Below are 12,755 nucleotides of genomic sequence, written 5' to 3'. Positions count from 1 at the left end.
CACGCCCCACTTTTCAGTTTTCGACTTTCCACAAAAATTAAAAATAACCAATACATTTCATTCAACTTCACAATTGTGTTCCACTTGTTGTTGATTCTTCACCAAAAATTTACATTTGGTATCTTTATGTTTGAAGCATGATATGTGGGAAAAGGTTGAAAAGTTCCAGGGGGCCGAATACTTTCACAAGGCACTGTATATTAATATAGATTATTATATAAAATATATATTAGATAATTTATATTAATACATTAAGAGGATTTTAATGGGAGTGCTTCTATAAGTGCATTTTTCTTGAAGCCCTCACAGTATATCAATGAATAAAACTGTAAGAAACGCATTGTGTACATCGCATTTTCTTCAAAGTGCACAGATTTGTTCTATAAGCCATATTTAAAATATAATAAAGATATACCGGTAATCTTGGCCTCTTTTCTGATGATGTTCAGACCATGGTGAAAGAAAAGGTAATAAGGAAGAAAAATTACACACAATAGATTTGTATTTCATACTGATTGGCAAAATGCTTGGGGAAAAATCCATATTTTTTTTACTTATATATGGTTCGGAGGTCACGCTGCTGTCATTTTGAGCACTGTGCAACTGACAGGCAGAGATATAATAATTCAGTTGTCATGTAGACATCCTACTCCATTTCTTCTCTTTTATTCCTTGTCTATGGCTTTTGTGGGGTATTTCTCTTTTTGTGTAGTGCAAAGCTACTTCTTTGTAAATATTGATTTCAATAGCAGCTCTGATAGCTCAATTTTGCCTGGGCTGACAACTAAGATAGTTTAATCCATATATTGCTATGATGCCAGTTAAATGAAAAGAAAAATAATGTGGGATACAATATTTTTTTTTCTATTGTTGATATATCCGGCATGAGTCACTGCTAAGGCTATGGGGGTGTGGAGGGAGGGGATTGCTCCTCTAATGATGACAGCCGGCTTATAACTGTGAGTCCATTAAATCATTTAATAAGCACGATTAGCTGAAATCTATTATATTTTTTATATTTAATATGAAAAGTGGAATAATTCAGTATGTATTTTCTCATGCATAGTGAAAAAATATTTTTTATTGTCTAAAATAACCTACTGTATATTAAATAATTTTAATGACATTCCAATAATTAATTATTCATTTATTAATAATTTATATTACATTATAATGTCTGTATAACCTAATTTAATCAATATGTCAAATTATTTATTCCTTTTAAATTCTTTATAGAGAAATTCTACAATTACAGTTGGGGAAAAAAAGCACCAATTGCACCAATTGTGCAATTTCTCCCGCTTAAAAAGATGAGAGAGGCCTGTAATTGACATCATAGGTAGAACACAACTATGAAAGTCAAAATGAGAAAACAAATCCAGAAAGTCACCTTGTCTGATTTGGCAAGATTTATTTTGCAAATTATGTTGGAAAATAAGTATTTGGTCATTAGCAAAAGTTCATCTCAATATTTTGTTATATATCCTTTGTTGGCAATGACAGAGGTCAAACATTTTCTGTAAGTCTTCACAAGGTTGGCACACACTATTGGTGGTATGTTGGCCTATTCCTCCACTGCTCTTCTAGAGCAGTGATGTTTTGGGTCTGTCCCTGGGCAATACAGACTTTCAAATCCCTCCAAAGGTTTTTAATGGAGTTGAGATCTGGCAACTGGCTAGGCCACTCAAAGACCTTCATATGCTTCTTACAAACCCACTCCTTCGTTGCCCGGGTGGTGTGCTTGGGATCATTATCATGCTGACCCATCCACATTTCATCTTCAATGCCCTTGTTGATGGAAGGAGGTTTGCTCTCAAAATCTCACGATACATGGCCCCATTCATTCTTTCATGATCTGTCCTGGTCCCTTTGCAGAGAAACAGCCCACAAGCATCATGTTTCCACCCCCATGCTTCACAGTAGGTATGGTGTTCCTTGGATGAAACTCAACACTGTCTCCTCCAAACACTATGAGTTTTGTTTCTACCAAACAGTTCTACTTTGGTTTAATCAGATCATATGACATTCTCCCAATACTCTTCTGGATAATCCAAATGCTCTCTAGCAAACTTCAGACGGGCCCGCACATGTAGTGGTTCAAGCAGGGGGACACGTCTGGCACTGCAGGATCAGAGTCCCTTGTGGCGTAGTGTGTTACTGATGGTAGCCTTTGTTACAGTGGTCCCAGCTCTATGCAGGTCATTCACTAGGTCCCCCTGTGTGGTTCTGGGATTTCTGTTCACCATTCTTGTGATCATTTTGACCCCACGGGGTGAGATCTTGCGTGGAGCCCCAGATTGAGGGAGATTATCAGTGGTCTTATATGTCTTCCATTTTATTATTATTGCTCCTACATTTGATTTCATCACACAAAGCTACTTGCTTATTGCAGATTCAGTCTTCCCAGCCTGGTGCAGGGCTACAATTTTGTTTCTGGTGTCCTTTGACAGCTCTTTGGTCTTCACCATAGTCGAGTTTGGAGTGTGACTGTTTGAGGTTGTGTCTTTTATACTGATAACAAGTTCAAACCGGTGCCATTACTACAGGTCCTTTATATTTGCATGCTCATAGATATGGGCTGTGTAAATCTGCACTACCACCTATTAGAGATAACCTATCTATATAAGTCAATGTAGACCTTGGCACATGTCTTAGGATATTCAGTCAAACCAAAGTTTTCTCCAAAAAGAAACACCTCCATCAGCAGGCAGCTGTTTCAAGACTCTTGCCTCTCATCACTGCAGAGTAGCACATTGGTTAATTGGGTGAGGAACCTTTGACAAAGGTTTAGGATAGAGTTTCACCATGTAGGATGGCTGGTATTTTTTATTGATACCCTATCCTCAGGATAGTTCAATATCAAATTGGTGGTAGTGTGACAACCAGCACCCCACCAATCAGCTGTTTTCGATGCTGGTGGATGCTGGAAAGGGTCATTTAAAGAGGAAAACTATACAGCTCTGTCAACTGCATAGTGACCACAGCAGAGTACTAGAGATATACACTTATTCAAATGAGAAGGCGTTGGATGTGCAGTACCAGGCCGCTGCCACTATACAGTTGATGGAGCTGTGCAGCTCCCCAACTGATCATATCCAGCTGCGGCCGGGGAAACAGCTGATTGGTGGGGATGTTTGGTGTCACACCAAATCAATCTGACATTGATGGCCTATCCTAGAGATAGGCCATCAATATAAAATACCGGTCAACCTCTTTAATTAGAGCACCAAGCTGTCTTAGGAATCTAATAGACCATGCAATTCTCCCTGGGTAAAGAGATATGTAAATTAGCCTTTGACAAGTAGGAAGTTCACTCTCTGTTGACTTGTATGTGCTGTTTTTAAGGGCAAGTTTATGGTCCGCGAGGAAAATATCTTTTTCTGCAGGCAACTATTTCAAAGTTCTTGCCTTTCATTAGTAGAATACTGGCTGGCTGGGTGAAGTAGGACCTTTCACCACATTTTTCATGTTGAAATGGACACACGATGTAATAGTGGGTAAGGAGTGGAATAATATGTTTCTTTTTGTTTTTTTCACCACTCCATATTAGCAATCAAAGTATTGGCACCTAATGAGTTTGTTAAGTCTAAGTGGGTGTTATCAGAAGCAACTCATACAAGGGGAAGAATATGGGTCGCCCTCACACCCAGGGCTGTGGGGTACTCTGTACCGGGCCGGTATTTCACAGGGAAGTGTCATAGTAGCGGTGACCCGGTCCGTGGCCCAGGGCGCCCATTGTAAATGTTCAGTGTGAATGTGTAAATCGTGACGCCACCTGTGGTGTTCGGCAATGTAGATGTTAAGCTGACGCTGCAGACAGTTCCTCTGGGACAGATGGTGTGGTGCAGCAGTGATGGTATAGCCCTCCACAGGCAGGGCTGTAGTCCCAGGGCAGAGTGGATGTAGCGACACTTAGGTGGTGCAGTGTCGGGCGCAAGGAATGTAGCAGTGCTGGGAAGGTTGACGCAGGAATAAGTGGAGGACACCAGTGTCATGGTCACGTGTGTCTGGACACAGATGTTTCCGCAAGGCGAACCCATAACACACGTGACCCTGGATACAGCGCCTCCAGTGGGGCGAATTTAAATAATAAAATGTGCAGATGGATACACCGCCTCCAACTGGCGAATTTAGGAATTACACGTTAATATAAATTCTGGAAACTCCGCCTCCAGTACGGCGAATTTAAATAATAAGGGGGACCTGGGAAACATTAACAATGGTGGGCCCTGCGATAGGGAATAGGGAAGTGGAGACCTCCTGAGCTCCCCTGAGCCAGTGTCCCTGCACTCCTAACGTTCCCTATGCCGGTTCCGCACCGGGCGCCGCACGCGTACCTCAAAGCCCTTGCTCGCCCTGACCCTAAACCATCACTAGGGAATTGGTCGGTGCGGAAACTAATCCCACCACTGCACTAACAACACACATGAGGAAAGAAGACAATATAGGGGAAACACCACTTAGCTTTATGCTCTGTGCTCATGCTCCTGCAACAGAGCCCTCCACCTGCGTGCGTCTTCTCCTCCACCCGGATCCATCACATGACAGGATCCTTCACCATAGTGCAGCCTTGGAGCAGGGTCCACCACCAGTTGCTGATGCTTAGTAACAGAGTCCCAAGGATGAGTTCAGCTTCTGCCACGAAGTCAAGCATGCTTGAGACCAGCTCAGCAGCCAAGTCCCACATGGTGAGTGCCACTCTCCATAGTCGCCACTCCACCAGTCCATGCAGACACTTCCCGCTGACACCATCACTGCGACCCCACCACGCCATGCCAGCCCTTCGTCCAGACACCATAGCTGACACACGTCCCCCCGGCTAATCAATATCACCAGCAGTGATTGCACACCCTGAGACTCATTTATAGAGCCCCACACCTGAATCATAATTACAGAGAACTTTAAACTGAAAACCTAAGGTGCGATACCACTAACCACCACCGGGGACAGTCAAGTCACCTTGGCAACTTGCCAAAAGGAAAAAAGTTCACTCTGTGCTTTTAAAACTGTCAGATCAAATTCAGATCATGACAACCAGGGCATGTAGTTCCAAAGCTTTACTCACAGTCTGTGGTGGCTCAAGAGCCTGCATCGGTGCCGTGTCCTCCGGGTCAGGAGCCCAGCCAACCTCCAGGCAAGATGAAGCACACCTTCCCAACACTCCTCCGACTTGTGTGCCTTTTCTGAACGTCTCCCTCTTAGCGCCTTTAAGTGAAGTACTCCTAGTACTGAGTTACACTGGAGTTCCTCCTGTCCTGTTCCTATGAACTCTACTTGTACGGCAGACAGCTGTAGCCTACTTTGGGGACTCTCTGCTTCTAAGCCCCCAAGTCTTGTGTGGGAATAAAGTGATGACAAACTTCTATTCCTCCGGTGTCTGTTGCGGGACCATAAGTATCCAAACAACCTCGGAAACCGGACCCCAACCTTGCACCTAGAACTTGAGTGGGGTTCTCCTCTAACCCTCAATCCTCTGTTCTCTTCCTCTCCTCACGTTCCGTACTAATCCTTTCCTTCTTATGGAGAGTCAGGCTTTCTTTCAGTGTTCCTTTCCTGTGCCAGCGGACCCAGATCACTGAGGTCGGCTGCAGCACTTTCCCTCCTTCATCCCTCTCAGGGGATCTCCTTACACAGGTCCGACCTCGTCAGACTCCTGTGACTATCTCTCCATATCCTATCCTCTTCCCGCTCTTTAGTGCAAACTAAACTCCACCTGCCTCCCAGCACGCTTTTTGTTCCAAGCAGGGAGCCACCAAAGGGTGCTTTGCTACACTACTGTGTTGTGTGGGATGCAGATGTTGGAGCGTGGTCAGGGGTCTCCACCTTACCTGAATGGTGGGGCACCACACCTCAGGAGGAGGTGTAGTACCTCTGTGGTGACTGAACCCTCAGGGGCGCCACAAATACATCCACCTTAGAAATGTGTCTAATAACACCCATTTGAACAAAATTAAAGTTAACTCATTATGTATTAATAGGATAATTGTTAATATCTCCACAATGTAAAAAAAGAGAAATTTAAAAATTTAAAAAAAAAATTATTCTGCTCAACAGCCACTAGTGAATTGTGTATCCAGCTCAATATGAAAAATCTGGTGAAAGGTCCTCTTAAAGGGAAAGTTTATGGTCCAATTTTAGCTTTTACAGGAGTTTGGCTGAATTTACAAATGTCTGATACAGCTGTAACATGGTGCAGAGCGGTATCCATGGGCGAAGCACTCGTCTCCTGCATCCCAGTACGTTACATGAAAGTGGAGGTCCGAGCTGGGTGTGTGAACTTTTGCTGCGAGGGCATTACAGGCTGCATGTAACCGTTGTTGCAGGTTTGCGAAGACCAGATGTTTCACAGTTCAATGAGGGAAACCACCATTCAAACATAAACTCTTTCCTGAAGGAAAACTTGGTAAGGACTATATACAAGGGATAGCGGGTACAGTCTTATGATCGTTTCCTTTACTTCTCGTAGCATTTTCCACACATTTTCCTTCCTCAGTAGTTTATGCTAGGGCTGTATATCCATTGTTTCTCCCTACTTCACCACAAGCACCACAAACAGCTTTAAAGCTAGAATCCTGATTAATAAGTGTCCTGTACTTGTTCTGCTGTTCCGTGCCCTCTTTCCTCTGCTGGCATCCAAGAACTCACACTCAGGACACTTTACTAGTCACATGTACGCAGTACTGTGTAGGTCCATTAACCTCTAGCGTTATCAACTCAGAATCTCGTGGCTAGACATCCTCTCCTAGGACCTGTTTACGGAAGGCCACTCTTTCTCTTAATCACTTGCAATCCGGGTCTCGCTGTCCCTACTCTCTATTCTCCTCCCCATACTTAGGGTCACCCCAGAATTCGGCACCTTGGACATTTTGGTCTACTCACTACACACTCCAGGCCTTATCTGCCTCATTGACAGGAACTTGTCACATTCCCTATGACTCACCCTCCCACTCAGGGCTAGTCCCAAAAATTAGCTCTAACTGTTTCTATGATTAAACTACACATGTCATTAATGCATTACATTATTCAAATTACATCAATTGGTGTCTTCAGGGAAAGGAATGCGACAGCTACAGTCCACCTTCATACACAGCAATCACACCCTCAGCCATAGTTTTGATAGCTTTGAGATTTTAGGGGCCAGTAGTAAAGTGTGCCAGGTCCCTACTCACCATTTCTCTTGCATCTGACTTAAAAAATATATCACTGTTATACTAATTCACCAATTGATGTAAACCATGGAAATATCACCCTACAAGGCTGATGGTCAGCTGCACATCCGGTATATCGCATTTAATTTTTACAGAAAACTAATTTCATCTGAGGTTTGAGTTACTGTTAAAACACTTTTGCAAATCTCAGTATAAGTCTCTGTCCTAATAAATGTAGGGAAAGTATGCGTACAGTTAAGATATGGTTAACAAATTCTGGTTTATAATCTTCTTAAATTGCTACACTGGTGCTACCTTTCAGTGCGTTCATTTTTTTTTTCAAGCCTGTTGCTCTGTGACATTCCTCATCTGCCCTGCCAGATGCTTTCTGCTGTAATGCTTTACATTTAGATCAGCCACAGGAGTTTAAAACGTAGAAAAATTTTAAATCATTTGCATTCAGATTTGATTCGCTGCTGTCATTTCTATTCCGTGGACTGTTTTTTTTCATAGTATTTGATAATAATTATGACTTCCACGTGTCATTTTTTTTCCTGATGAGACATTTCAGCTACATTGTATACATGTGAGATTACATTGAGATATATTGCCAAGAAACACAAAGAAACTAGAAGTTAAAGGCAGCTATTTCAACTACTAAACAGATGGTATCGTAAATACTGTTAAAACGACTCCACTACACGCAAGATTAGACTGGTGTGATAGTCCCACTGCTTGCAAAGAGTGTTGTCAAGAAACACTTAAAAACATTACTGAATAAGGCAATGCTGGTAAAACACCGGTGCCAAAGGCATACATAAATCGTCCATGCCCCATAAAATATAGTTCCCGTATTTTTTCTACTCTTACGTGACTAATTACTACATAGATACTTTCTAAATAAACTCATTTATATACGAAAAAGGCTCCTATAAGAGAAAAAAAGAGATTTTGAATTACAGGAAAACAGCTCCATTATACAAAGCAAATGCCATCTGCTTACCGCTACGATTTTATCAGGGCAAATTGCTAATCTAGATATGTAGTGCCCAAATAAATATGCCTTGCTTTTATCCAGCTAGCACAATAAAACCAATACTGGCACTTCAGCAACACTAACACTTGTAAAAAAAAGGCTGTTGTATCTGACACTAAAATAATGTCTAGAGTCTGCCCTCTCATCTCTAACCATCCAGAAATAGCCAACATTCTGTTATAAACTGTGCATTAATGGAGCTGGAAGGAAATCTTAGGGAATTTAAGTTCATTTGGAGCTGGCAAAGTATTTTCAGAATAACCTACAAGTTCTGTTCAAATGTTAATTACATTTTATGAGAGAATTGTTATCTAAAGTACCCAAGTCATAAGAAAAAGGCTCTTTAAATCCAGTCATTTACCAGATGCCAACTGATTGAGGAGAAGGTGCCAACTGACAAAATGACAAAAAGGATAAGAGAGTGATCTCCAGCGTGCAACTTCATAGAATTAAAATCCAATTTTATTTAGAACATGTAAAAAACAAGTGTGTGTCTCGGTACATGGTAGATGTGGGGTCCTTGGTGATCCTACCGACGCGTTTCGACCATTCATGTCTTACACACTGACAAAATGCTATCTTTCTCAACTGTTGAGTAATAGGTGAAACAAGAAATAACGAACCCCATAAATGGTGGATCTGTATGTCCAATAAGCAAAACACTACCTTCCTTCCTCTTATTGGAATATGAATTGAAATATAACCTTTACCTGGCTAGGAAGCAAAGCACAATAAAGTGTAACATTTACTGCACATAGCATGAGAGCACAACACACTTTGCTGATTACCCCCACACTACACATCATACCTTTACGCTAAACAATCACTCCAGCTTATTACTGCATATCATCCAACAGAGCATACAAGACCATAATAGGGAAAAGGAAGTGGTAAAGAGGAGGTATGTGGGTCACCCTCCCAGGGCTGTGGGGTACTCGGTACCGGGCCCGATGAGCTTAAATGGGAGATGTCACGGCAACTGGGACCCGGCCCGTGGCCCTGGGTGCCCATTGTAAAAGGGAAATGTTCAGTGCGCTTATTAGTGATTCGTGACGCCACCTGTGGTGCTCAGCAATAAAGATGTAAGCCGACGCTGCAGACAGATCCTCTGGGACAGATGGTGTGGTGCAGCAGTGATGTTATAGCCCTCCACAGGCAGGGCTGTAGTCCCAGGGCAGTGTAGGTGAAGTGACACGTAGATGGTGTAGTGTCAGGCGCAAGGGATGTAGCAGTGCTGGGCAGGTTGGCACAGGAATAAGTGGAGGACACCAGGGCATGTAGTTCCAAAGCTTTACTCACAGTCTGTTGCAGGTACAGGTGCCCGTATCCGTGCTGTGTCCTCCGGGTCAGGAGGTCAGCCAACTTCCAGGCAAGATGAAGTACTCCTTTCCAACACTCCGCCAACATATGTGCCTTTTCTGAACGTCTCCTCTTATAGCGCCTTTGAATGAAGTACTCCTAGTACTGACTTACACTGGAGTTCCTCCTGTCAGATGTTCCTATGAACTCTACTTGTACGGCAGACAGCTGTAGCCTGCTTCGGGGACTCCTTGCTACTAAGTCCCGGCTCACTAATATGTTGCTGTTGTGCCCCCAAGTCCTGAGTGGGAATAAAGTGGCCACTACTTCTATTCCTCCGGTGTCTTCTGCAGGACCACTAGTATCCGTACAACCTCGGGGACCGGACCCCGGCCTTGCGCTTAGAACTTGAAAAGGGTTCTCCTCTAAGCCTGGTCCTTGTTCTCTTATTCTCCTCCCGTTCCGTGCTAATCCTTCTTCCCAATGGAGAATCAAGCTTCCTTTCTCTGTCTCTTTCCTGTGCCAGCAGACACAGATCACTGTGGCCTGCTGCAGCACTTCCTTCTTCCATCCCTCTCCCGGGGATCTTCTCTGTCTCACTCTCTGTCCTTCTACATCCTCACTCACTGACTGAATGAAAGACTGACCGACTAACTTAACTCTTCTCTTTTTTATGTGAACTCAACTCCACCCACCTCCCAGCACATTTCGTGTTCCAAGCAGGGAGCCACCAAGGGGTGCTATGCTACACTACAAGCAGGGAGCCGCTGAATGTGCTTTGCTACACTACTTTGTGGTGTGGGGTGCAGGTGTTGGAGTGTGGTCAGGTGTCTCCACCTTACCTGGATAGTGGGGTACCACACCTCAGGAGGAGGTGCTGTACCTCTGTGGCCACTGAACCCTCAGGTGCACCACATATGGAAGGAGAGATTGCAGGCCCAAGGCTTTATAGAGAGAATACGACATCCGAACCATCTAAGAATAGTCTCTGAGCAGGCTGTGCATCATTCTGCTGTGGTCCAATGGAAACGGTGTCCCTTTGCAAAATGAGCCAATTCATGGCAAGCCAAGAAGCATCTTTAAAACCCTTGATAAGTCACCAGACCTCCTGGATGGTTCCAATTGAATGAACCCCATGGAGCACTTTAGTACTGAATTATATAATAGGCTCCTCCAGGGTTCAGAGTGTTTAGTTAACACTCCAAGGTATCCAACAGGCCCTGTGCAAAAGGCAATCCCAAAGGATATTCAAAGAGGTTTCCGAAATGAAGGGACTCCTTGGCCCAATATGTCAGCATTGTTAAAGGTTACAAAGTCCCACTGGTTGGGAGAAAAATGATGAACTGGAAAGATAGCTAGAGTTCACCTGGATGAACCTCTTGCATGAATGGATTGTACAATATGAAAAATGGACAGTTGTGATGCATTCTGTATTGCAAGTGAAATCAAACATTCTCCAAGCCTAAAACATCATACAGTGTCTTCACAGTCTATTAGAAGGCATTTGCATGACATTGGGCTAAAAGCCAGAAGTCCAGCTACAGGAGTTACATTCACCACACGCCACTGTTCTCAAATTCTATAAATGGTGCAGAGCAAGATGGTAATGGAGGCTGGAATGGACATCTGTCTCCTTCAGAGATGAGTCCAGATTTTTGTATTTGATGCAATAACCCGTAGTCTGGAGGACATGTGGGCTACGCTGTGAAGGCCTTCACAACAGAACATTCTACTCCTGGAATCATGGTGTGTGGGGACATACATTTGTGGCAAAAAGTATTGACACCCCTGCAATTCTGTCAGATAATTAATACTCAGTTTCTTCCTGAAAATGATTGCAAACACAAATTCTTTGGTATTATTATCTTCATTTAATTTGTCTTAAATGAAAAAACACAAAAGAGAATGAAGCAAAAAGCAAGACATTGATCATTTCACACAAAACTCTAAAAATGGGCTAGACAAAAGTATTGGCACCCTCAGCCTAATACTTGGTTGCACAACCTTTAGCCAAAATAACTGCGACCAACCGCTTCCGGTAACCATCAATGAGTTTCTTACAATGCTCTGCTGGAATTTTAGACCATTCTTCTTTGGCAAACTGCTCCAGGTCCCTGATATTTGAAGGATGCCTTCTCCAAACTGCCATTTTTCGATCTCTCCACAGGTGTTCTATGGGATTCAGGTCTGGACTCAATGCTGGCCACCTTAGAAGTCTCCAGTGCTTTCTCTCAAACCATTTTCTAGTGCTTTTTGAAGTGTGTTTTGGGTCATTGTCCTGCTGGAAGACCCATGACCTCTGAGGGAGACCCAGCTTTCTCACACTGGGCCCTACATTATGCTGCAAAATTTGTTGGTAGTCTTCTGACTTCATAATGCCAAGAAGTCCAGTGCCAGAGGCAGCAAAGCAACCCCAAAACATCAGGGAACCTCTGCCATGTTTGACTGTAGGACCGTGTTCTTTTCTTTGAATGCCTCTTTTTTTCTCCTGTAAACTCTATGTTGATGGCTTTGCCCAAAAAGCTCTACTTTTGTCTCATCTGACCAGAGAACATTCTTCCAAAACGTTTTAGGCTTTTTCAGGTAAGTTTTGGCAAATTCCAGCCTGGCTTTTTTATGTCTCGGGGTAAGAAGTGGGGTCTTCCTGGGTCTCCTACCATACAGTCCCTTTTCATTCAGACGCCGACGGATAGTACGGGTTGACACTGTTGTACCCTCGGACTGCAGGGCAGCTTGAACTTGTTTGGATGTTAGTCGAGGTTCTTTATCCAACATCCGCACAATCTTGCGTTGAAATCTCTTGTCAATTTTTCTTTTCCGTCCACATCTAGGGAGGTTAGCCACGGTGCCATGGGCTTTAAACTTCTTGATGACACTGCGCATGGTAGACACAGGAACATTCAGGTCTTTGGAGATGGACTTGTAGCCTTGAGATTGCTCATGCATCCTCACAATTTGGTTTCTCAAGTCCTCAGACAGTTCTTTGGTCTTCTTTCTTTTCTCCATGCTCAATGTGGTACACACAAGGACACAGGACAGAGGTTGAGTCAACTTTAATCCATGTCAACTGGCTGCAAGTGTGATTTAGTTATTGCCAACACCTGTTAGGTGCCACAGGTAAGATACAGGTGCTGTTAATTACACAAATTAGAGAAGCATCACATGATTTTTCGAACAGTGCCAATACTTTTGTCCACCCTCTTTTTTATGTTTGGTGTGGAATTATATCCAATTTGGCTTTAGGACAATTCTTTTTGTGTTTTTTCATTTAA

General features: G+C 43.3%; 1 protein-coding gene across 2 annotated transcripts in view; it reads left to right on the top strand.

Annotated features, from left to right (window-relative positions):
- KCNQ5 (potassium voltage-gated channel subfamily Q member 5) overlaps positions 1-12,755 on the top strand; it is a 1,056,555-nt gene that overhangs the window by 935,462 nt on the left and 108,338 nt on the right. The gene's annotated exons all lie outside the window — the stretch shown is intronic.

This window comes from Dendrobates tinctorius, unplaced genomic scaffold, assembly GCF_039654945.1.
Source record: "Dendrobates tinctorius isolate UK_male_01 unplaced genomic scaffold, ASM3965494v1 ptg000024l, whole genome shotgun sequence".
NCBI lineage: Eukaryota > Metazoa > Chordata > Amphibia > Anura > Dendrobatidae > Dendrobates > Dendrobates tinctorius.
This window is presented reverse-complemented; position numbering and strand designations above follow the sequence as displayed.